The sequence below is a fragment of the Dendrobates tinctorius genome, unplaced genomic scaffold, assembly GCF_039654945.1.
Source record: "Dendrobates tinctorius isolate UK_male_01 unplaced genomic scaffold, ASM3965494v1 ptg000038l, whole genome shotgun sequence".
NCBI classification, from domain to species: Eukaryota; Metazoa; Chordata; class Amphibia; order Anura; family Dendrobatidae; genus Dendrobates; species Dendrobates tinctorius.
The window spans coordinates 326,548-349,027 of record NW_027361706.1 but is presented as its reverse complement, the minus strand read 5'-3'; the positions used below and the strand labels follow the sequence as shown (position 1 = coordinate 349,027).

Below are 22,480 nucleotides of genomic sequence, written 5' to 3'. Positions count from 1 at the left end.
ACATCCTCCATCTCATAGTCCCGTGCCCAAATACCCGTCATACATATCCTCCATCCCATAGTCCATCCCATAGTCCCGTGCCCATATACCCATTACACATCCTCCAACCCATAGTCCCGTGCCCATATACCCATCACACATCCTCCATCCCATAGTCCCGTGCCCATATACCCGTCATACATATCCTCCATCCCATAGTGCCGTGCCCCTATACCCATCACACATCCTCCATCCCATAGTCCCGTGCCCATTTACCCATCACACATCCTCCATCTCATAGTCCCGTGCCCATATACCCGTCATACATATCCTCCATCCCATAGTCCCGTGCCCATTTACCCATCATACATATTCGCCATTTCATAGTCGAGTGCCCATATACCCGTCATACATATCCACCATCCCATAGTCCAGTGCCCATATACCCATCACACATCCTCCATCCCATAGTTCCGTGCCCATATACACGTCATACATATCCTCCATCCCAAAGTCCAGTGCCCATATACCCATCACTCATCCTCCATCCCATAGTCCCATGCTCATATACCCGTCATACATATCCTCCATCCCATAGTCCCGTGCCCATATACCCGTCATACATATCCACCATCCCATAGTCCAGTGCCCATATACCCATCACACATCCTCCATCCCATAGTCCCGTGCCCATATATCCATCATACATATCCACCATCCCATAGTCCCGTGCCCATATACCCATCACACATCCTCCATCCCATAGTCAACCATTATGACATCATAATGAGCGGAGGCAGGGCTTGCAACCTATGATGACATCAGCGTCGCCATGGCAACCATTGTGACATCATAATGAGGGGCGGGGCTTGATACGCACACACTGCTTCCCCAGGATGCAAATAGGGTCATTATGACATCATAATGAGGGGCGGGGCTTGACGCGCACACACTTTTTCCCCAGTATGTAGGCAGGGGCAAAATTGTTTGGTGAATTGGAACGCACAGGGTTAAAATTTCGCCTCACAACATAGCTTAAGACGCTCTCGGGGTCCAGACGTGTGACAGTGCCAAATTTTGTGGCTGTAGCTACGACGGTGCGGATGCCAATCCCGGACATACACACATACATACATACACACATACATCATACATACAGTTGTGGCCAAAAGTATTGACACCCCTGCAATTCTGTCAGATAATACTCAGTTTCTTCCTGAAAATCTTTGCAAACACAAATTCTTTGGTATTATCTTCGTTTAATTTATCTTAAATGAAAAAACACAAAAAGAATTGTCCTAAAGCCAAATTGGATATAATTCCACACCAAACATAAAAAAGAGGGTGGACAAAAGTATTGGCACTGTTCGAAAAATCATGTGATGCTTCTCTAATTTGTGTAATTAACAGCACCTGTAACTTACCTGTGGCACCTAACAGGTGTTGGCAATAACTAAATCACACTTGCAGCCAGTTGACATGGATTAAAGTTGACTCAACCTCTGTCCTGTGTCCTTGTGTGTACCACATTGAGCATAGAGAAAAGAAAGAAGACCAAAGAACGGTCTGAGGACTTGAGAAACCAAATTGTGAGGAAGCATGAGCAATCTCAAGGCTACAAGTCCATCTCCAAAGACCTGAATGTTCCTGTGTCTACCGTGCGCAGTGTCATCAAGAAGTTTAAAGCCCATGGCACTGTGGCTAATCTCCCTAGATGTGGACGGAAAAGAAAAATTGACAAGAGATTTCAACGCAAGATTGTGCGGATGTTGGATAAAGAACCTCGACTAACATCCAAACAAGTTCAAGCTGCCCTGCAGTCCGAGGGTACAACAGTGTCAACCCGTACTATCCGTCGGCGTCTGAATGAAAAGGGACCGTATGGTAGGAGACCCAGGAAGACCCCACTTCTTACCTCGAGACATTAAAAAAGCCAGGCTGGAGTTTGCCAAAACTTACCTGAAAAAGCCTAAAACGTTTTGGAAGAATGTTCTCTGGTCAGATGAGACAAAAGTAGAGCTTTTTGGGCAAAGGCATAAACATAGAGTTTACAGGAGAAAAAGAGAGGCATTCAAAGAAAAGAACACGGTCCCTACAGTCAAGCATGGCGGAGGTTCCCTGATATTTTGGGGTTGCTTTGCTGCCTCTGGCACTGGACTGCTTGACCGTGTGCATGGCATTATGAAGTCTGAAGACTACCAACAAATTTTGCAGCATAATGTAGGGCCCAGTGTGAGAAAGCTGGGTCTCCCTCAGAGGTCATGGGTCTTCCAGCAGGACAATGACCCAAAACACACACTTCAAAAAGCACTAGAAAATGGTTTGAGAGAAAGCACTGGAGACTTGTAAGATGGCCAGCAATGAGTCCAGACCTGAATCCCATAGAACACCTGTGGAGAGATCTAAAAATGGCAGTTTGGAGAAGGCACCCTTCAAATATCAGGGACCTGGAGCAGTTTGCCAAAGAAGAATGGTCTAAAATTCCAGCAGAGCATTGTAAGAAACTTATTGATGGTTACCGGAAGCGGTTGGTCGCAGTTATTTTGGCTAAAGGTTGTGCAACCAAGTATTAGGCTGAGGGTGCCAATACTTTTGTCTGGCCCATTTTTGGAGTTTTGTGTGAAATGATCAATGTTTTGCTTTTTGCTTCATTCTCTTTCGTGTTTTTTAATTTAAGACAAATTAAATGAAGATAATAATACCAGAGAATTTGTGTTTGCAATCATTTTCAGGAAGAAACTGAGTATTACCTGACAGAATTGCAGGGGTGTCAATACTTTTGGCCACAACTGTACATATATACATACATACATACACACTTTGAGCTTTATATATTAGATGAGTGAGTTATGCCAAATGACAAACATGGCTCTGCTACATCTGTAAGTAAGCTGAATTTAAGCAAAAGCATTATAAATGCAGAATGGTCAAATTGCTGGATGAGCTTTCTGGATGCCCTGGTGCCGGTGTTTGCGCTGTCACGCTACTGCACACCAGGACGTACAGCAACGCGACCAACAGGTTTTGGATTTATTATTTTCTTCTGTGATATTTTATTGGATTGTTTCATTGCAGACAGGGTTTCGCTGTTAATCCACGTTTACTGGGGACGGCCAGATATTTGTGGTATTAATACACAAACATCTTTAATCCACACAGCTCTTGCTAATACATGGGGGTCCTGGGCAGGTGACCACCTCGCAATGACGGGTATACAGGGTTTATCTTCGTGAGACATTTATTTTGGTTTCCTTTCTTTGGTAGCATCATGGTTGGCACTTGCTATGTGGTGGGGGCCCTCTGTGTGGCGCTGTAGGTGGGGGCCCTCTGTGTGACTGTGTTTGGTGGGGGTCCTCTGTGTGGCGCTGTTTGGTGGGGGCCCTCTGTGTGACGCTGTTTGGTGGGGGCCCCCTGTGTGGCGCTGTTTGGTGGGGGCCCTCTGTGTGGCACTGTTTGGTGGGGGTCCTCTGTGTGACGCTGTTTGGTGGGGGCCCTCTGTGTGGCGCTGTTTGGTGGGGGCCCTCTGTGTGGCGCAGTTTGGTGGGGGCCCTCTGTGTGACGCTGTTTGGTGGGGGCCCTCTGTGTGGCGCTGTTTGGTGGGGGTCCTCTGTGTGGCGCTGTTTGGTGGGGACCCTCTGTGTGGCGCTGTTTGGTGGGGGCCCTCTGTCTGACGCTATAGGTGGGGCCCCCAGCCCCTTATGTATTATCAACGACCAAAGGGGCGGCAAATTTTTCGACCGCCCCGGGCGCCACAAACAGTTGCTACGCCACTGATCGTGGTGCTTGGTTACACTCGTTACTCGATTGAGTATCGCGGGTGCTCAAGTGCCATTCTCAAGTAGTTTTGGATTAGAGGCATACAGGCAGGATTTATTGCCTTACAGGCCTTCCATAGGTATACTGCTGCTGTAAGCTAAAAACAAAAGTCCTTTTCAAGGCAACATATTTTCTTTTACCTATTAATACCAGAAAATTTGCATGCATAAATTATATACGTAATTTAAAAAAGCACAAGGCGTGGGGTAAGGGACAGAGAAGTTTACGTGCTGCTGATGGTGCACGCAGAGGCCAAAGCCGTTGGCCAAGTGAAACTATGCATGCTTTGGGAACACAACAAACACGATCATCCATGAGACGTAGGTTCCTGTCCCATTTTGCAGAGGGTTGCAGGACACCACTCTTAAAGCCAGATCAGTGCAAACAGGTGGTTGGTTAAATGGCAGATAATGCTTCCAGTATTTCCCAGCACTACCTGTCTTCCACACGGTCCAGTCTCACTAGCCAGGAGTCTGGACCACAGAATCCTCACCCTGATCCTCTTTCCTCCCACCATGGCGAGTCCCAGGAGCAGTAACGGCGTTAGGGGCAGGCAGACCAGGCAGCTGCCTAGGTTCCCCGCTAACCCAGGGGCCCCCGGGTAGCGGCACATCACACATCCGCTATGGGGCCCGTGAGGCGGGGGGGCCCGTGAGGCGGGGGGGCCCACCTGCCGCTAGTGGCGACTCCCCCCACCGCCGCCACATTGAACTATACCGGTGTCTGCATTAGTATAGAAGTTGAACCAAAGCAAATGCCGAAATTCTTAAGTGGATTCTATCACTGTGAACAAAAAAATCATACACCAATCAGATAGGAGAATGTATGCATATAAGATATGATTAATCAGAAGCTGTAAAGTGCATTTCTACAAGGACAGCTCCATGGTCTACTTCCATATTTTCACTTGCAGTACGATTAGAATATCACAATACTCCGAGCTCCTGCCCCACTGCTAAGCAGTTCAAATGCTTCATTGATTTTTTCCAGGGCTAGCTTCTTGCTTACTAAATGTTCCAGATTGTTCCTTTTGTTCATATAATCTGTAACCAGTTTTGGGATATCAGAACCCTTGTAGCCTCCAAATATAGATCCTTTCAAGGTACGCCCTGTGACAAGCAAACCTGGATGCAAACAAAGTGTGTCCTTGGGAGATGCCACACCCAACACAACAGCAACACCATTTCCACAGTAAGTACACTGGAGAGCAGTCAGCATGGTTTCAGTGCGTCCTGCACATTCAATGGCAAAATCCACTCCTCCGTTAGTTAGCTCTGTAATGACCTCATGGATGGGTTTATCATAATCCTTTGGGTTTAGGCACTCAGTGGCTCCCAGTTGTAGGGCTTTTGGATACTTATCCTTATGTGAACCTACGCCAATGATTCGTGTAGCGCTTGCATCCTACAATTGCTGAACAACCAACTCCTCCCAAGCCAAAAACAGCACAACTAGAGCGCTTGGTCACCTTAGCAGTGTTGACAGCTGCACCATATCCAGTAGCAAATCCACAGCCTATAAGACAAACTTCAACAAGGGCACGGGCATCTGGGTCGCCCTCCAAGGGCTGTGGGGTACTCGGTACCGGGCCAATGTAAGTGGGATAAGTCACAGCAGCTGTGACCCGGTCCGTGGCCCTGGGCGCCCAAATCAATGGTGGTTTGTAATATAGTTTATGTGATAGTTTGTGACGCCACCTGTGGTGTTTGGCAAGCAAGATGGTAAGCCAACGCTGCGTGCAGATCCTCTGGGGCTGATGGTGTGTTGCAGCATAGATGGTGTAGCTCCCCACAGGTGAAGCTGTAACCCCAGGACAGTGTATAGGCGTAGGCGGTGTGAGGAATGTTGGTAGCCAGATGTAGCGGTGCTGACAGTGTTGGCGCACAAATGAATGGAAGACACCAGGGCTTGCAGTTCCAAAGCTTTACTCACAGTTCATGGTACACACTGGTGCCTGACTCCGGGGTAGAGACTCAATCAACCTCCCGGGCTAGTCAGGATTATCCTCTCCAACACTCCGCCAACATGTACCTTTCCTGAACGACTCCTCTATTGCGCCTTTTAGTGTGAAGAGCTCGAGCACCGTGGTACTCTGAAGTTCCTCCTGTCAGATGTTCCTAACAACTCTACTCGTATGGCAGACAGCTGTAGCCTCTCTTGGGGACTCCCTTCTCCGGAGTCCTGGCTCTCTATTCAGTTGCTGTTGTGCCCCAAGTCTTAGATGAGAGTAGAGCATTTACAGCCAACTACTCCACCGGTGTCTGCTGCAGAACCATAAGTGTCCATACAACCTCGGGGACCGGTCCCTGGCCTTGCGCTGAGAACCTATAGGCAGGGTTCCTCTTCCAACCCACAACTCCTCTCTGTTCTACTACTCCTTCGTTCCGCACTGTTTCTTCTCTCTCTTATGGAAGCTTAGGTTGCAGTTCTACGTCTTTCTCCTTCTATTCCTTTTCCGTGCCAGATGGCTCAGGTCACTGAGGCAGCTGCAGCACTCCTTCCTCCATCCCTTCTTCCAGGGATCCCCACGCCTCCCGACTGGCTCCCTTCCTTCCTTTCTGACCCTCTGTCAGACTGAACCTCCAGACTGATCTGTAATTCTAAACCTTCCCAACCTTTTATATATCTCAACTCCACCCACCTCCCAGCACATCTCGTGTTACGAAGCAAGGACCCACGAAAGGTGCGCTGCTACCCTCTAAGCATGGAGCCGCAATGTGGTCCTGCTGAACTATCCTGTGTGTGGGGTGCAGGTGTTGGAGTGTGGAAAGGAGTTCCCTACTTACCTAGGTGGTGGGGCACTACACCTTAGGAGAAGGTGCAGTACCTCTGTGGCGACTGAGCCTCAGGGGCGCCACAGATCCACTTTGGCAACGCAAATGTCAGACACCACTGTGTATTCAGTAAATGTACTTGTGCATGCGTAATGATTAGTGTTGAGCTATACCACCCGATACTGAAAAATATCGTATCGGAATGGATCGGCCGATCTAAAAAAAAGTATCGGGTATCGCAGATTCCGATCCCGGAAGTCCCATTCAAGTCAATGGAACAGAAATATCGGAATTAAAACAAACCCTTTCTTTCCCTGTAGGTTAATTCTACATGAAGAAAAACAACTAATAATAATGTAGAATGTATTGCGGGAGGTGTAGGAGACATTAAAGCCATAGAGGTTTAGCCCAATCAAATGGAATAGCAGGATTTTTTTTTTTTTTAAAGACGTTCGTAGTTACAAAGATATTGACTATGTTAAAGTCTTTAATTTTTTGTCAGATATGTATGTTTCACTACTTCCATGCTCTTTACCTTCTTTTTTACTTCTCCCACACTTTCTCCTTCATGATCCTCAGCAGCAGCATCTTTTTCATCAACTTCTTCTTCTTTTTCTTCATTTTTTTCTTCTTTTTCTTTTTTTTTTTTACATTCTTCATATTCTTCTTATTCAACTATTATTCTTCATCATATTCTACTTCTTCATCTTCTTCCTATTCTTCTTCATCATATTCTTATTTGTGTCAGGCATTCCTGTAGTTGTTATCTATAAAAGTTTGAAGATTACACCTTCCGTTCAGCCTGTCACAAAAGATTTACAACAGGATTTGTCCGCGTTCAGTTTGTCCTGCAGCAGCAGGCCTTTTCCAGGGGCACCACGAGGAGGAACGGACACACCCCTGTTGTGAGTTCATTTTCCCCTTCACCGTCGCTGTCTGATGAACTCCCTCTTCTGGTGAAGGAAGGTAGTGAGGCTGATTACCAAAAACTTGTTCTGGTAGATGATGACTGGGTAACAGGAAATTCTGACTGGATATAAGGCAGCCGACGCCCTTCTGAGTCGCTGGTGATTTCTCTGCTGGATTCTTGGAGACCAGTCTGATTCCTGCTTCCCAAAGATAAATTTTTGCTCTGCTATTGAACTTATTAGTTTTGTTTTGTTTACCTTGTTTTTTGGAGTTCAGCCATCCCCGGTCGGGGGTGTGCTGAGTTCCATTTTTGTCTCTTGGCTCTGTCTTCAGAATTTACCTGAGTGCTGATATAGCGACTTCAGGGCCTGTTTTTCCTATCAGACGGTTGGGACATTTTTTGGTAGGGTTTTTGGTAGGGTTTTTTACGGATTGCAGACAGCAGCTTTTCTATCCTGTCCTTTTTAGTTAGCTTAGGCCCCATCGTTTGCTCAACCTATCTTTCTATCTGTGTTAGTGTTTTCATCTTGCTTCACCGTCATTATTTGTTGGGGGCTGCCTATTGCTTTGGGGTCTGCTCTGGGGCAGTTTAGATTTCACCTTTCTTTCTTTAGGCCTATTTTGTTCTCTGGCTGTGATCGAGGGGTCTAGGGCATCGTAGGAACCCCCCACGGCTACTGTTAGTTGTTGTGGATAGGATCAGGGGTCTGCAATCCGATAGCTACCAACCTCTCCAGTTTTTCTGGACTTGGCTTGTATTTTTGTTTTTTCCTCCTTCGGTGACTCTTTCATAACACCCCCCCATACACTGCTTAGTCTTCTTCTGCTAATAAATTTGATAATATCCTTTGCTCAGATTTTTAGTCTTATGCTTAATGTTCTTCTGCTTTTGTTTTTTATGCTTCTTGGTCTTCTGTCTCTTGTTGTTCTGCATCTTGGTGGTTGTCTTCCTGTTCTTTGTCCTCTTGGTCATCTTCTTCAGGGTCATCTTTTAGGTATTCTTCTGTGTGGTCTTCAGGGTATTTGTCTTCAGGGTCATTTTCATGGAGATCCAGAGTGAGAATCAAAAACCATTTCCACAAGCTTGAACTTGGAAAAGTAGCAGAAGTTACAAGAAGGCTGAGGAACTGTCGAAAACAAGCTGACGGTACTGGAACCCGAAGTGGCAGCAGAATGAACAAGAGCCAATGGCGCAACCGTGGACCTGCTGACTGTGCTGGAACACAGTTACTAAGCAGGAGGTACCTGTGCTCCAAAGCACTACCAAGGACCAGCAGACGTTGCTGGAACTCGGATACCAAAAAGGAGGCACCTAGGCCAAAGGCACTGCCGAAAACCAGCTGACGGTGCTGGAACCCGGATGGGTAGCAGAAGGAACAAGAGCCAATGGGACAACCGTGGAACAGCTGACGGTGCTGGAACACCGTTACTAAGCAGGAGGTACCTGTGCTCCAAAGCACTACCAAGGACCAGCAGACGTTGCTGGAACTCGGATACCGACAAGGAGGCACCTAGGCCAAAGGCTCTGCCGGGAACCAGCTGACGTTGCTGGAACCCGGATGGGTAGCAGAAGGTACCCATGATTAACAAAGTTTTGCATCCGCGAGCAGGCCGAAGTTACCGAAACCCACAGTCCTACAGGGGGTGCTTGTCCTATTGGCACTATGGAACCAGCCTTTTTTACCAGAACCCGCAGCCCAAATAGGAAGCACCGAAACTGCAGGCACCATAGACTCGGCTAACCCTACCGCAACACGACAGGACAACGTATCGGTGGCAAAGTGACGTTGACACTACCCGGAAACAGCAGGCGTGCTGTAACAAGGCTGGGCAGGAGGGAGTACCCGTGCCAAAGACACTGCCGAGAACCAGCTGACGGTGCTGGAACCCGGATGGGTAGCAGAAGCTACAAGAGTCAATGGAACTACCGAGAACCAGCTGACGGTGCTGGTGGAACCCAGAGGGGCAGCAGAAGGAACAAGAGCCAATGGCACAACCGTGGACCAACTGACGGTGCTGGGACACGGTTTCTAAGCAGGAGTTACCTGTGCTGAAAAGCACTACCAAGAACCAGCAGACATTGCTGGAACTCGGATACCGACAAGGAGGCAACAATGCCAAAGGCTCTGCCGGGAACCAGCAGACGGTGCTGGAACCCGGATGGGCAGCAGAAGGTACCCATGATCAACAAAGTTGCAAGGCCGCGAGCAGGACGCAGTTTCCGAAACCCACAGTCCAACAGGGGGTGCTTGTCCTATTGGCACTACAGAACCAGCCTTTATTACCAGAACCCGCAGCCCACATAGAAAGCACCAAAACTGCAGGCACCATAGACTCGGCAAACCCGACCGCAACACGACAGGACAACGTATCGGTGGCAAAGTTACGTTGACACTACCCGGAAACAGGCGTGCTGGAACCAGGCTGGGCAGGAGGGAGTACCCGTGCCAAAGACACTGCCGAGAACCAGCTGACGGTGCTGGAACCCGGATGGGTAGCAGAAGCTACAAGAGTCAATGGAACTACCGAGAACCAGCTGACGGTGCTGGAACCCAGAGGGGCAGCAGAAGGAACAAGAGCCAATGGCACAACCGTGGACCAACTGACGGTGCTGGAACACGGTTTCTAAGCTGGAGTTACCTGTGCTGCAAAGCACTACCAAGAACCAGCAGACGTTGCTGGAACTCGGATACCGACAAGGAGGCAACAATGCCAAAGGCTCTGCCGGGAACCAGCAGACGGTGCTGGAACCCAGATGGGTAGCAGAAGGTACCCATGATCAACAAAGTTGCAAGGCCGCGAGCAGGACGCAGTTTCCGAAACCCACAGTCCAACAGGGGGTGCTTGTCCTATTGGCACTACAGAACCAGCCTTTATTACCAGAACCCGCAGCCCACATAGAAAGCACCAAAACTGCAGGCACCATAGACTCGGCAAACCCGACCGCAACACGACAGGACAACGTATCGGTGGCAAAGTTACATTGACACTACCCGGAAACAGGCGTGCTGGAACCAGGCTGGGCAGGAGGGAGTACCCGTGCCAAAGACACTGCCGAGAACCAGCTGACGGTGCTGGAACCCGGATGGGTAGCAGAAGCTACAAGAGTCAATGGAACTACCGAGAACCAGCTGACGGTGCTGGAACTCAGAGGGGCAGCACAAGGAACAAGAGCCAATGGCACAACCGTGGACCAGCTGACGGTGCTGGAACACGGTTTCTAAGCAGGAGGTACCTGTGCTAAAAAGCACTACCAAGGACCAGCAGACGTTGCTGGAACTCGGATACCAAGAAGGAGGCACCTAGGCCAAAGGCTCTGCCGGGAACCAGCTGACGGTGCTGGAACCAGGCTGAGCAGGAGGGAGTACCCGTGCAAAAGACACTTCTGAGCTGCAACTGGCGATGTTGGAGCCCAGGGGTCAATCATGCAGCAGGCTGAGGCCTACTTCGAGCTAGTTTTATATTGGTTGTACACAACTACTGATTTTAACCGGGCTCCACTTGGGCCTCTGGTTCTACTGTCTCTAGTATTTCCCCTGGCCTACAACCCCGCCAGTCGCCGCTCTGAAATGGCGTGTGCACAATCCACACTTGTTCCTGTGTGACTGGGGCTCAGTCACGTCAGTTGATCCACTGATGTGTGTCCGGCAAGGTCTCCTGCTCTGTCCACATTCCGACTACTAGTAATGGGAATGGGGACAGAGCGGCAGACATTGCCGGACACACATCAGTGAATCAACTGACGTGCCTGAGCCACAGTAACACAGGAACAAGTGTGGACTGTGCACACGCCACTTCAGAGCAGCGACTGGCGGGGTTGGAGGCCAGGGGAAATACTAGAGACAGTAGAGCCAGAGGCCTAAGTGGAGCACGGTGGAAAATCAGTAGTAGTGTGATTTTGGAGGCAGCAGGAGACTTTGCCATCCACATAGCAGGGGAACAGCAGGCGTTACTGAACCCCACAGACACAGGAGCGAGTGTTTGAATCTGTGCGGACAGCACTTCCAAGCTACAACTGGCTGTGTTGTAGCCCAGGATCAATGCTCCGAGCAGGCTGAGGCCTACTTGGAGCGAGGAGAAAATGCGTTGCAGTGTGAGTTTGGAGGCAGCAGGAGACATTGCCATTCACACAGCAGGGAAACAGCTGGCATTACTGAACCCCACTAACACAGGAGCTAGTGTGTTTTGCTCTGTGAAGACGGCACTTCTGAACACCAACTGGCGTTGTTGGAGCACAGGATGAGGCATGGAGCAGGCTGAGGTCTGATGTTGTTGGCATGTGGATGGAGCAGGAGACTTTGCTATCTACACAGCAGGGGAACAGCTGGCATTACTGAACCCCACTAACACAGGAGCTAGTGTGTTTTGCTCTGTGAAAACGGCACTTCTGAACACCAACTGGCGTTGTTGGAGCACAGGATGAGGCATGGAGCAGGCTGAGGTCTGATGTTGTTGGCATGTGGATGGAGCAGGAGACTTTGCCGTCTACACAGCAGGGGAACAGCTGGCATTACTGAATCCCACTAACACAGGAGCTAGTGTGTTTTGTTCTGTGAAGACGGCACTTCTGAACACCAACTGGCGTTGTTGGAGCCCTGGATGAAGCATGGAGCAGGCTGAGGCCAACTTGCAGCACGTTTTATAGAGGTTGTAGACTACTACTGATTGTAACCGTGCTCCACTTAGGCCTCAGGCTCCACTGTCTCTAGTATTTCCCCTGGCCTCCAACCCCACAAGTGACAGCTCTGAAGTGGCGTCAGCACAATCCACACTTGTTCCTGTGTTACTTGGGCTCAGTCCTGTCAGTTGATCCCCTGATGTGTGTCCGGCAAGGTCTCCTGCTCTGTCCTCATTCATACTACTAGTAATGGGAATGTGGACAGACCAGGAGACCTTGCCGGACACACATCAGGGGATCAACTGACGTGACTGAGTCCCAGTAACTCAGGAAGAAGTGTGGATTGTGCAGACGCCACTTCAGAGCAGCAACTGGCGGGGTTGGAGGCCAGGGGAAATACTAGAGACAGTGGAGCCAGAGGCCTAAGTGAAGCATGGTTAAAAATCAGTAGTAGTTTGAATGTGGATGGAGCAGGAGACTTTGCAGTCCACACAGCAGGGGAGCAGCTGGCATTACTGAACCCCAATAACACAGGAGCTAGTGTTTTTCTCTGTGCAGACGACACATCTGAGCGACAACTGGCTGTGTTGAAGCCCAGGGATTATAGTTCAGGTGGTAGAAACATGAACACAACAGGAGACCTGGATACAGTTGCCAACCAATTATTTAGTCGGGAAGAGGACTGGCAAATTCTGGGGAGATCCAGGCCTTGTTCATTTTCAGAAAAGTAAGCCTTTTCAACGTTATCGGAAGAAAGTCGCGTGCGACGGTCTGTTAGTACACCACCTGCGGCAGTAAAGACGCGTTCCGATAATACACTGGCAGCAGGGCAAGCCAGCACCTCCAATGCATACTGGCTAAGCTCTGGCCATGTATCCAGCTTAGAGACCCAAAACTTGAAGGGGGAAGAGCCATCTGGGAGTACACTCACAGGGCAAGACATGTAGTCTGTCACCATCTGATGGAAACGTTGCCTCCTGCTGACTGGAGCCGTCAGTGATGGTGTAGACAATTGTGGCGGACACACAAAACTTTGCCACATTTGGGCCATAGTGGTCTTGCCTTGTGCTGAGGCGCTGCCTCTGCTCCCTCTTTGTGCCGAGTTTCCTCCACTGGCTTAACGCACAGAGGTGCTTTGTAAAGCACTAGCTCCACTGCTGTCGGGTGGAATGGAAAACATGATGGACTGCACCAGTGTGTCTTGGTACTCCCGCAGTTTACACTCCCGGTTCAACGTTGGTGTGAGGGTTTGCAAGTTGTCCCGGTAGCGAGGATCTAGGAGGGTGTACACCCAATAATCAGCCGTATAGAGAATGTGGGCGATGCGACGGTCGTTTATCAGGCACTGCAGCATGAAGTCAACCATGTGCTGAAGACTCCCAACTGCCAAAGAACCGCTGTCCCCTGCTTGAGGCGTGATCTCTGCCTGCTCTGCATCACCCCACCCTCGCTGTACATACTGACTAGAGCTTTGTGTACCTCCCTCCTCTGGAGAGATGTCTTCCTCCTCCATCGACTCCTCCTCATCCGCCTCACAAAGTGTCCCCTGCCTAGGCCTTTGTGAGGAAGCACGTAGCGCAGACTGTCCAGTAGCAGATGGCATTTGGGACTCCTCATCCTCCACCTCTTCCAAAACCTCATCCCTTAGTGCTTGCAGTGTTTTTTGAAGCAGACAGATAAGGGGGACAGTCATGCTGACTAGTGCATCATCTGCACTCGCCATCCGCGTGGAATCATCGAAGGCACGCAAAACGAGGCAGATGTCCTTCATAGAGGCCCAGTCAGTGGTGCTGAAGTGTGACTGGCGCACAGTGCGACTTGTTTGCGCCTGATGCAGCTGGTTCTCCATGATTGCTGCCTGCTGCTCACACAACCGCTCCAACATATGTAACGTAGAATTCCACCTGGTGGGTAAGTCACATATGATGCGATGTTCCGGAAGGCGTAATCGGCGCTGCAGAGCAGCAAGGCGCGACCTTGCCGTGCTGGAACGCTGTAAGTGAGCGCACTCTATGCGGACCTTGTGCAGCAGTGCATCAAGATCCGGATAGTCGCTCAGAAAGCTCTGCACGACCAAGTTGAGCACATGTGCCAGACATGGGATGTGAGTGAGGTTGCAAAGGCCAAGAGCTGCCACCAGATTTCGGCCATTGTCACACACTACCAAGCCCGGCTGGAGATTCGCTGGCAGAAACCACACGTCGCTCTCCTGCTTGATGGCATTCCAGAGCTCCTGCGCTGTGTGGCTTCGATTCCCCAAAGAAATTAATTTCAGTATGGCCTGTTGACGTTTGGCCACGGCTGTGCTCATATCGGTCATAACAGGCTCCTGCTGCGCTGTTTCAGAGGAACTTGAGTAGGAGGAGGAGTCAATGTGTACAGACTGGATTCCTGCAATCCGTGGAATTGGCAGATCACGTACAGCGCCACTCTCCAGATCTGTACCCGGCTCAGCAACATTGACCCAATGGGCAGTGAGGGAAAGGTATCGTGTCCCTGTCCATGGTTACTGGTCCACGCATCGGTGGTCAGGTGGACCTTGCTACTGACGGCGTTTAGTAGCGCATGTTTTATGTTTGCCTCCACATGTTTCTGCAGGGCAGGGACGGCTCGCCTGCTGAAATAAAAGCGGCTGGGCACCGTGTATTGTGGGTCCGCCAATGCCATGAAGTCCCGGAAGGTGTCAGTCTCCACCAGCCTGAATGACAGCATTTCAAGTGCCAGTAGTTTGGCAATGCCAGCATTCAGAGCCTGTGCTCGGGGATGGTTTGCCGAGTATGGTCACCTTTCTCCCATGCCTGTGCTACCGATGGCTGTCGAGTGGCCTGGGAGTGTGAGGATGACTTGGAATGTGGTGCTGTGGGTGGAATGTCACAGGGTCTCCGGACAACAGTGCCAGAGGTTCTTCCTTGGCGATCCTGTGAGGAAGCCGAACCAGCTGTGTGTGAGCTGGAGGAAGAGGCCCCAACACGAGCTGAAGAGGTGGTAGGTGGTGCTGTACGTTGGCCTACGTCTTCAGTGTGTCTGTGTAACTCCACCTCGTGCTTGGTCCGCACATGTTTCCACATATTAGTGGTATTGAGGTTGCTGACATTTTTCCCTCTTTTGACTCTCTGATGACACAGCTTGCATTTGACAAAGCAAATGTCATCTGCAACTGTGTCAAAAAAGGACCACGCACTGCAAGTCTTGGGAGCGCCCGTTTTGCCTTTTGAAAGTGGAATGCTCCTAACGTGTGCCGAAGTGGAGGCTACAGGCAACCAAGTCTGCCCCTCTCCCTCTCCCTCCGGTTTTGGCCGTTCGGGGAATCTCTTCCTCAGAGTTGCTCCCACCACCTTCCTGTTCCTCACGCCATGATGGGTCAAGGACCTCATCATCTACACTCCCCTCTTCAAACACCTGCTTCTCCTGGGTTGTCTCGCCAGCACCGTACGCAACAGAAAGTGGCAACTGTGTCTCGTCATCATCTGATGCGTACTGAGGTGTGCTGATCATAGGCACTGGCCCACCCCCATCTTCAGATTCAGAGGGACAAAGAAGTTGCGCATCACTGCATACTCCCTCTTCTTCACAATCTGGAATGCTGCTTGGCTGGCCCCCTCTTTCCAAACCAACATATTCCAAGAACAGAAGTAGAGACTGTGATGGCTCCTGTCCAGTGCTCTCTGACTGCCTGGGCACTTTGGCAGGTGGTGAAGAGACAGATGGTTGCTCTTCGGTGCTCTGGTCCTGAGAGGATGTGGAAGTAAGTGAAGTCGATGCGTTAGCTGGCATCCATCCCACAACGGCTTCAATTTGTTCCTCCCGCAGCAGTGGGGTACGGTGAGGTCCTACAAAGCTGCGCATAAAGGACTGTTGCCTGCTAAAACTGGGGGATGCTGACTCACTGGTGCCAACAGCAGGCACAGACTCCCCACGTCCTCTCCCTGCAGAATCCCCACGTCCTCTCCCTGCAGAATCCCCACGTCCTCTCCCTGCAGAATCCCCACGTCCTCTCCCTGCAGAATCCCCACGCCCTCTCCCTGCTGAAACTCCACGCCCACGTGCCTTACTCCCTGCCTTCTTCATCTTGCTAGACTGAGAAAGATAGGCAGAAAAGTACAAAGGGGGGACTTAGTGTGCTTATTCTTGAACAGCTGGTTACAGGTATAAGAAACACTAATTTTATGAAGTGTGTGTATCGACTACACTTTAATGGGAGCTAATGTGGCCTACACAACTTTCAAATGTAGTGTTTGGTGAACTTTGCTGTTTTTTTTGGGGGGAAAAAAAACTAAAATGATGTGATCAAATATTTGAAAGTGAGAGTATCACCAACTTTCTGGAGCTATTACAATGCTGGCAGGTAACCTACAATGCAAAAGATGAGGCTCCAAAAAATTTGGGTAATACTAATCTGGCTGCAGCTGAAGGGCACAAGCCAGAAAAAAGGCTCCTCTACTCCTATATAGTGTTTGCAACCAACCAATGTAGATGGATATGGATGGATGCACACTAATAGGAGAAGAAAAAATGATCTGCAATTAAAGAAAAATATGTGCGAGGCAGTGACGCACGCTGAGCAGCCTACAACCAGACGTAGCTGCAGGACACACTACTCAGCGTGAGCTGCACTCACACACAGTCAGAGACCTCTCAGACAGCCGTGAACAGTGCAGCTAAGTGGGCACTAGCACTGACAGGCTGCAGAAAGGCTCTGCTGTGTACTCCTAGAGTGTTTGCAACCACCATATATGGATACGGATGGATGCACACTAATAGGAGAAAAAATGAGCTGCAATAAAAGAAAAATGTGTGAGGCAGTGACACGCTGAGCAGCCTACAACCAGACATAGCTGCAGGACACACTACTCAGCGTGAGCTGCACTCACACACAGTCAGAGACCTCTCAGACAGCCGTGAATAGTGCAGCTAAGTGGGCACTAGCACTGAAAGGCTGCAGAAAGGCTCCGCTGTCTACTACTAGTGTTTGCAACCAACGTATATTGATACGGATGGAAGCACACTAGATAGAATTTTTTAAAAATAAGCAGCTCAAAAAGAAAAATATGTATGAGGCAGCAGTGAGGCACGCTGGGCGGCCTACAACCAGACGTGGCTGCAGGACCCACTCCACAGCGTGAGCTGCACTCACACAGCCCTTGCAGACAGCTGTAAACACTGCTGCAAGGGAAAAGAAAGCTACAGTGGTGGTTTATGTAGCCTGGGTAAAGCACAATATTGTTTTGAGAATCGCTATTTCTAACTGTCCCTCACAGTCTTCAACAGCAGCCTGTCCCTAACTGAATTCACAGCCGAGTGACCAGAAATGGCGGCGGCTTTTATAGTGCATCATGACATCATTTCAGCAGCCAATCACAGCCATGCCAATAGTTTACATGCCTAACAGGATGTGCCCACACTTCTGAGGATTCCCATTGGCTGAATCAAAGCGAGCGGGCTGATAGCATTATGGGAACTTCCCATTCCGTTATCCGATACGAAAAAAGTATCGGAAGTCAGTATCGGAATTCCGATACAGCTAATATCGGCCGATACCCGATACTTGCGGTATCGGAAAGCTCAACACTAGTAATGATAAATCGCTTTCCCTTTACAGGTAAATCTGCTTGTACCATCATCCATCAGTCCTGATTGAGCTCCAAATGCAAACTCTAATTTTTTGCAGATGTTACTGTGTTGGCCATCGCAAGCTCTGCACGATTTATTCTGACTTCATGAGCCTTTGGAGGAGCTACTTCAATATCTTCAATGCTGAGGGGCTTGCATGGTTCCCAGGCAATAGCGGCCTTGCATTTAATAGCCTTTCCTGCGGTGCTCATGGTGGTTCCGGTTCAAAGCAATGATGGAGGAGAGAGCGTCAGCTGATGCCTCCTCTCCCATCATTCCCCTCTGCTTCTGACATTGCGGGTGTGTGATGACGTCATCGCGCACTCACTGTGTGCCAGGCAGTGCAGCCGTTGAGACAGGAGCCCCCTGAGGAAGCGACGAAATATCAAGCGAAACGTGCGTTGGGGAACGTGGTCACAGCACGGGCAGTCATTATGGGTAATTAACCTCTTCATTCTTTACTTAGTCATGTAGCGGTCTTTGCATACGTAATGTATACATAAATATATTTATTGTTGATACTGTGGTAATTGCAGGTACGCAGGATGCAGTGACGAGTCGCGAGACAATTTGGTGCTTTCTATAATAACTTTTATAAAACTAGAGGGAACTTTCCTCAGTCACGGCTTGATCACCAAAAGCGGTAATGGAGCGCCGACACCAGGGCCTAGCGGGGTACTCGGTATCGGGCCCGTTGATCTCAATGGGAGTGTCACGGAAGCTGTGACCCGGTCCGTGGCCCTGGGGCTCCATGGCAAAAAAGGGGGTGAATGAACAATGAAATAAAGTTTATGAATAGTTTGTGACGCCACCTGTGGTGTTCGGCAAGTGAGGTGTTAGACCGACGCTGCATGCAGATCCTCTGGGACTGGTGGTGGGTTGCAGCCAAGATGGTGAAGCTCCCCACAGGTGGAGCCGTAGTCCCAGGGCAGTGTAGATGTAGCAATGGAGGAGAGGCACAGGCGGTGTAGAGGCCGTTGCCCAGATGTAGCTTTGCAGGGTGTAGTGATGCGGGAATAAGTGGAGGACACCAGGGCATGTAGTTCCAAAGCTTTACTCACAGTCTGCAGTTCACACAGATGCCTGCCTCCGTGCTGTGTCCTCCGGGTCCTGGGCTCAGTCAACCTCCAGGCAAGATAGGATGCTCCCTTCGAACACTCCGCCAACATGTACCTTTCTGAATGTCTCCTCTATAGCGCCTTTTACTGAAGTACTCCTAGTACTGAGTTACACTGGAGTGCCTCCTGACAGATGTTCCCAAGAACTCTACTTGTACAGCAGACAGCTGTAGCCTGCTTCGGGGACGCCTTACTCCTGAGTCCCAGCTCACTATCCAAGTTGCTGTTGTGCCCCCAAGTCTTAGATGGGAGTAGCTCACTACTCCACCGGTGTCTGCTGCAGAGCCTTCAGTATCCATACAACCTCGGGGACTGGGCCCCGGCCTTGCGTTTAGAACTTCTAGGCAGGTTTCTCCTCTAACCAACGTCCTCTCTGTTCCATTTTTCTCCTTCATTCTGTACTAATTCCTCTCATAGAAGGTCAGGTTTCAGTCCAATGTCTTTCTCCTTCTTTCCTTTCCTGTGCCAGCTGGCTCAGATCACTGAGGCAGCTGCAGCACTCCTTCCTCCATCCCTCTTCCAGGAATCCTCACTCCTCTCCGAGTGACTCTCTCTCTCTCTCGCTGACTGACTGACTAACTAACTCTTCCTGCTCTTTATGTAGTCTAAACTCCACCTGCCTCCCAGCACGTTTCGTGTTCCAAGCAGGGAACCACCAAAGGTGCTCTGCTACCCTCTAAGCAAGGAGCCGCAATGTGGCTTTGCTGAACTACCATGTTGTGTGGGATGCGAGTGTTGCAGCGTGGTCAGGAGTTCTCACCTTACCTGGATGGTGGGGCACCACACCTCAGGAGGAGGTGCAGTACCTCTGTGGCGACTGAAGCCTCCGGGGTGCCACAGTAACACGGGTTGCCCTCGCAGGGGCTCTAAAACAAGCAAACACAAACGGGTAGAACACGACTACTTCCGGCAATAGCCGGTCACTATAGGGCCGCGGTATGGCTGACTACGGGTCCGTAAATATATAGTCAACTTAGCCGTCCAGGCGTCCCTCGCCATTCGGGATGGTGGTCTTTCGGCGTAGTAGTCGCTGGGCCCAGTTGCTGAGGCGTTGGCGTAGTCTTCGCACGCTCCAGCGCTCTGATGACACTGGAGCCCCACAGGCCCCGGCTGAGTCCTTGGACGGATGGGCCGCAGTTCCCAGACTGGGGCAAGTGGCAGCGATGTAGGGTGGCGAATCACAGACCACCCGCGCAGCTAACGGCTGCGACGGGGAGTCCACGGCCAGCAGAGGCTCGGCCCCTGCTGCGAACCGGTGCGGGACAGTGGTGGCCGGCGGCGGCACTGTACTTGCCGCGAACACTGGTGAGAGCAGGGCGACTGCGGGTGGCGGGGAACAGGTCGCTGCCGCGGGGTGGAGCGAGATGGCAGCGGCCGCGGGCGACCGCGGGTAGGCTGCAGCCGCGGGCTGGAGCGGGGCAGCAAATCTCGGATGATCGCCCTGCCACCGTCCCTCTGGAGTCCTCAGTCGGCATCTTCCCTGGCACTGGTAGGTCGCTCTATCTTGCAGTCGCTCCCACAGTCTCCTGCTGCCTCTGTCACAGTCTGCTCACTCATCGTCCTGGGGATTCCCTGCCTCCTTTATATTGTTCCCTCCTCCAGCCCATCTGTCTGTCACAACAGCCTGTCCTCGAACTCTGTGCCCCGGGGACAGTTTCCCCCGGAACCCAGATGACGGCTCCCTTGGTTCCGGTCCGGACACTCGACGGGGGCCATTCCTCCCACACTACCATGGTGATGTTTATGATTTAGGGGCACTTGTTCAGCATACCATTGCACTGCATGGTTGGCTATATGAGCCTCCTGATACTGAGTGAATCAGCTGCCTGATGTTTACATTAACTCTTTCTATTACTATTGGTTTGACATAGGTTATTTTTTGCTCTGTCCTGCTATTATGTTCTGCTCATAGTCTGTGGCCATCAGTCTTGTGGATCATGTGTATTCATACATACTAATTGACATATGATATATTTTATTGTACATTTTACTATTTATGTAATTGATGAACTTCTGTATTAATAAATACTTATTTTTCGTTGTATATGGTAAACTCATTTTTTTCTCTGTATTTTCTGATATGTATCTGAGTTTATATACATGAAATTTTCTTGACTTTGTGCTGGTACTTTTTATGTTTATGTAGGAGCCAGACGGGAGCAGCGCATGGCACGAGGAGAGGTGAAAATTGTGGAGTTTTTTAATATATCAGTGAGTTCTGGACTGTGGGGCCATTCTCGGGGGGGGGGGGATGTGGACTGTGTTATATATTATGTGGGCTGTGTTATATTCTATGTGGCTGTGTTATATACTATGTGGACTGTGTTATTTACTATGTGGGCTGTGTTATATATTATGTGGCCTGTGTTATATACTATGTGGCTGTGTTATATTCTATGTGGCTGTGTTATATACTATGTGGACTGTGTTATTTACTATGTGGGCTGTGTTATATATTATGTGGCCTGTGTTATATACTATGTGGCTGTGTTATATACTATGTGGCTGTGTTATATACCATGTGGCTGTGTTATATTCTATGTGGACTGTGTTATATTCTATGTGGCTGTGTTATATACTATGTGGCTGTGTTATATACTATTTGGCTGTGTTATATACTATGTGGACTGTGTTATTTACTATGTGGACTGTGTTATATATTATGTGGCCTGTGTTATATACTATGTGGGCTGTGTTATATACTGTGTGGCTGTGTTATATACCATGTGGCTGTGTTATATTCTATGTGGCTGTGTTATATACTTTGTGGCTGTGTTATATACTATGTGGCTGTGTTATATACTATGTGGGCTGTGTTATATACTATGTGTCTGTGTTATATACTATGTGGCTGTGTTATATACTATGTGGGCTGTGTTACATATTATGTGGACTGTGTTATATACTATGTGGGCTGTGTTATATACTATGTGGGCTGTGTTACATACTATGTGGACTGTGTTATGTACTATGTGGACTGTGTTATATACTATGTGGGCTGTGTTATATACTATGTGGCCTGTGTTATATACTATGTGGGCTGTGTTATATACTATGTGGCCTGTGTTATATACTATGTGGGCTGTGTTATATACTATGTGGACTGTGTTATATACTATGTTGGCTGTGTTATATACTATGTGGCTTGTGTTATATACTATGTGGCCTATGTTATATACTATGTGGCTGTGTTATACACTATACTATGTGGCTGTGTTATATACTATGTGGGCTGTGTTTTATACTATGTGGCTGTGTTGTATACTATGTGGGCTGTGTTATATACTATGTGGCCTGTGTTATATACTATGTGGCTGTATTATATACTATGTGGCTGTGTTATATACTATGTGGCTGTGTTTATATACTATGTGGGCTGTATTATATTCTATGTAGGCTGTATTATATTCTATGTGGGCTGTGTTATATACTAGGTGGCTGTGTTATATACTATGTGGATTGTGCTATATACTATGTGGCTGTGTTATATACTATGTGGGCTGTGTTATATACTATGTGGCTGTGTTATATACTATGTGGGCTGTGTTATATATTATGTGGGCTGTATTATATTCTATGTGGGCTGTGTTATATTCTATGTGGCTGTGTTATATACTAAGTGGGCTGTGTTATATACTATGTGGACTGTGTTATAT

At 49.3% G+C, this 22,480-nt stretch overlaps 1 pseudogene; it reads right to left on the bottom strand.

The window, feature by feature from the left end:
- Positions 1–4,713: 4,713 nt before the first annotated feature.
- The window catches only part of LOC141088155 (NADP-dependent alcohol dehydrogenase-like), a 32,133-nt pseudogene continuing 14,366 nt past the window's right edge, over positions 4,714–22,480 (bottom strand).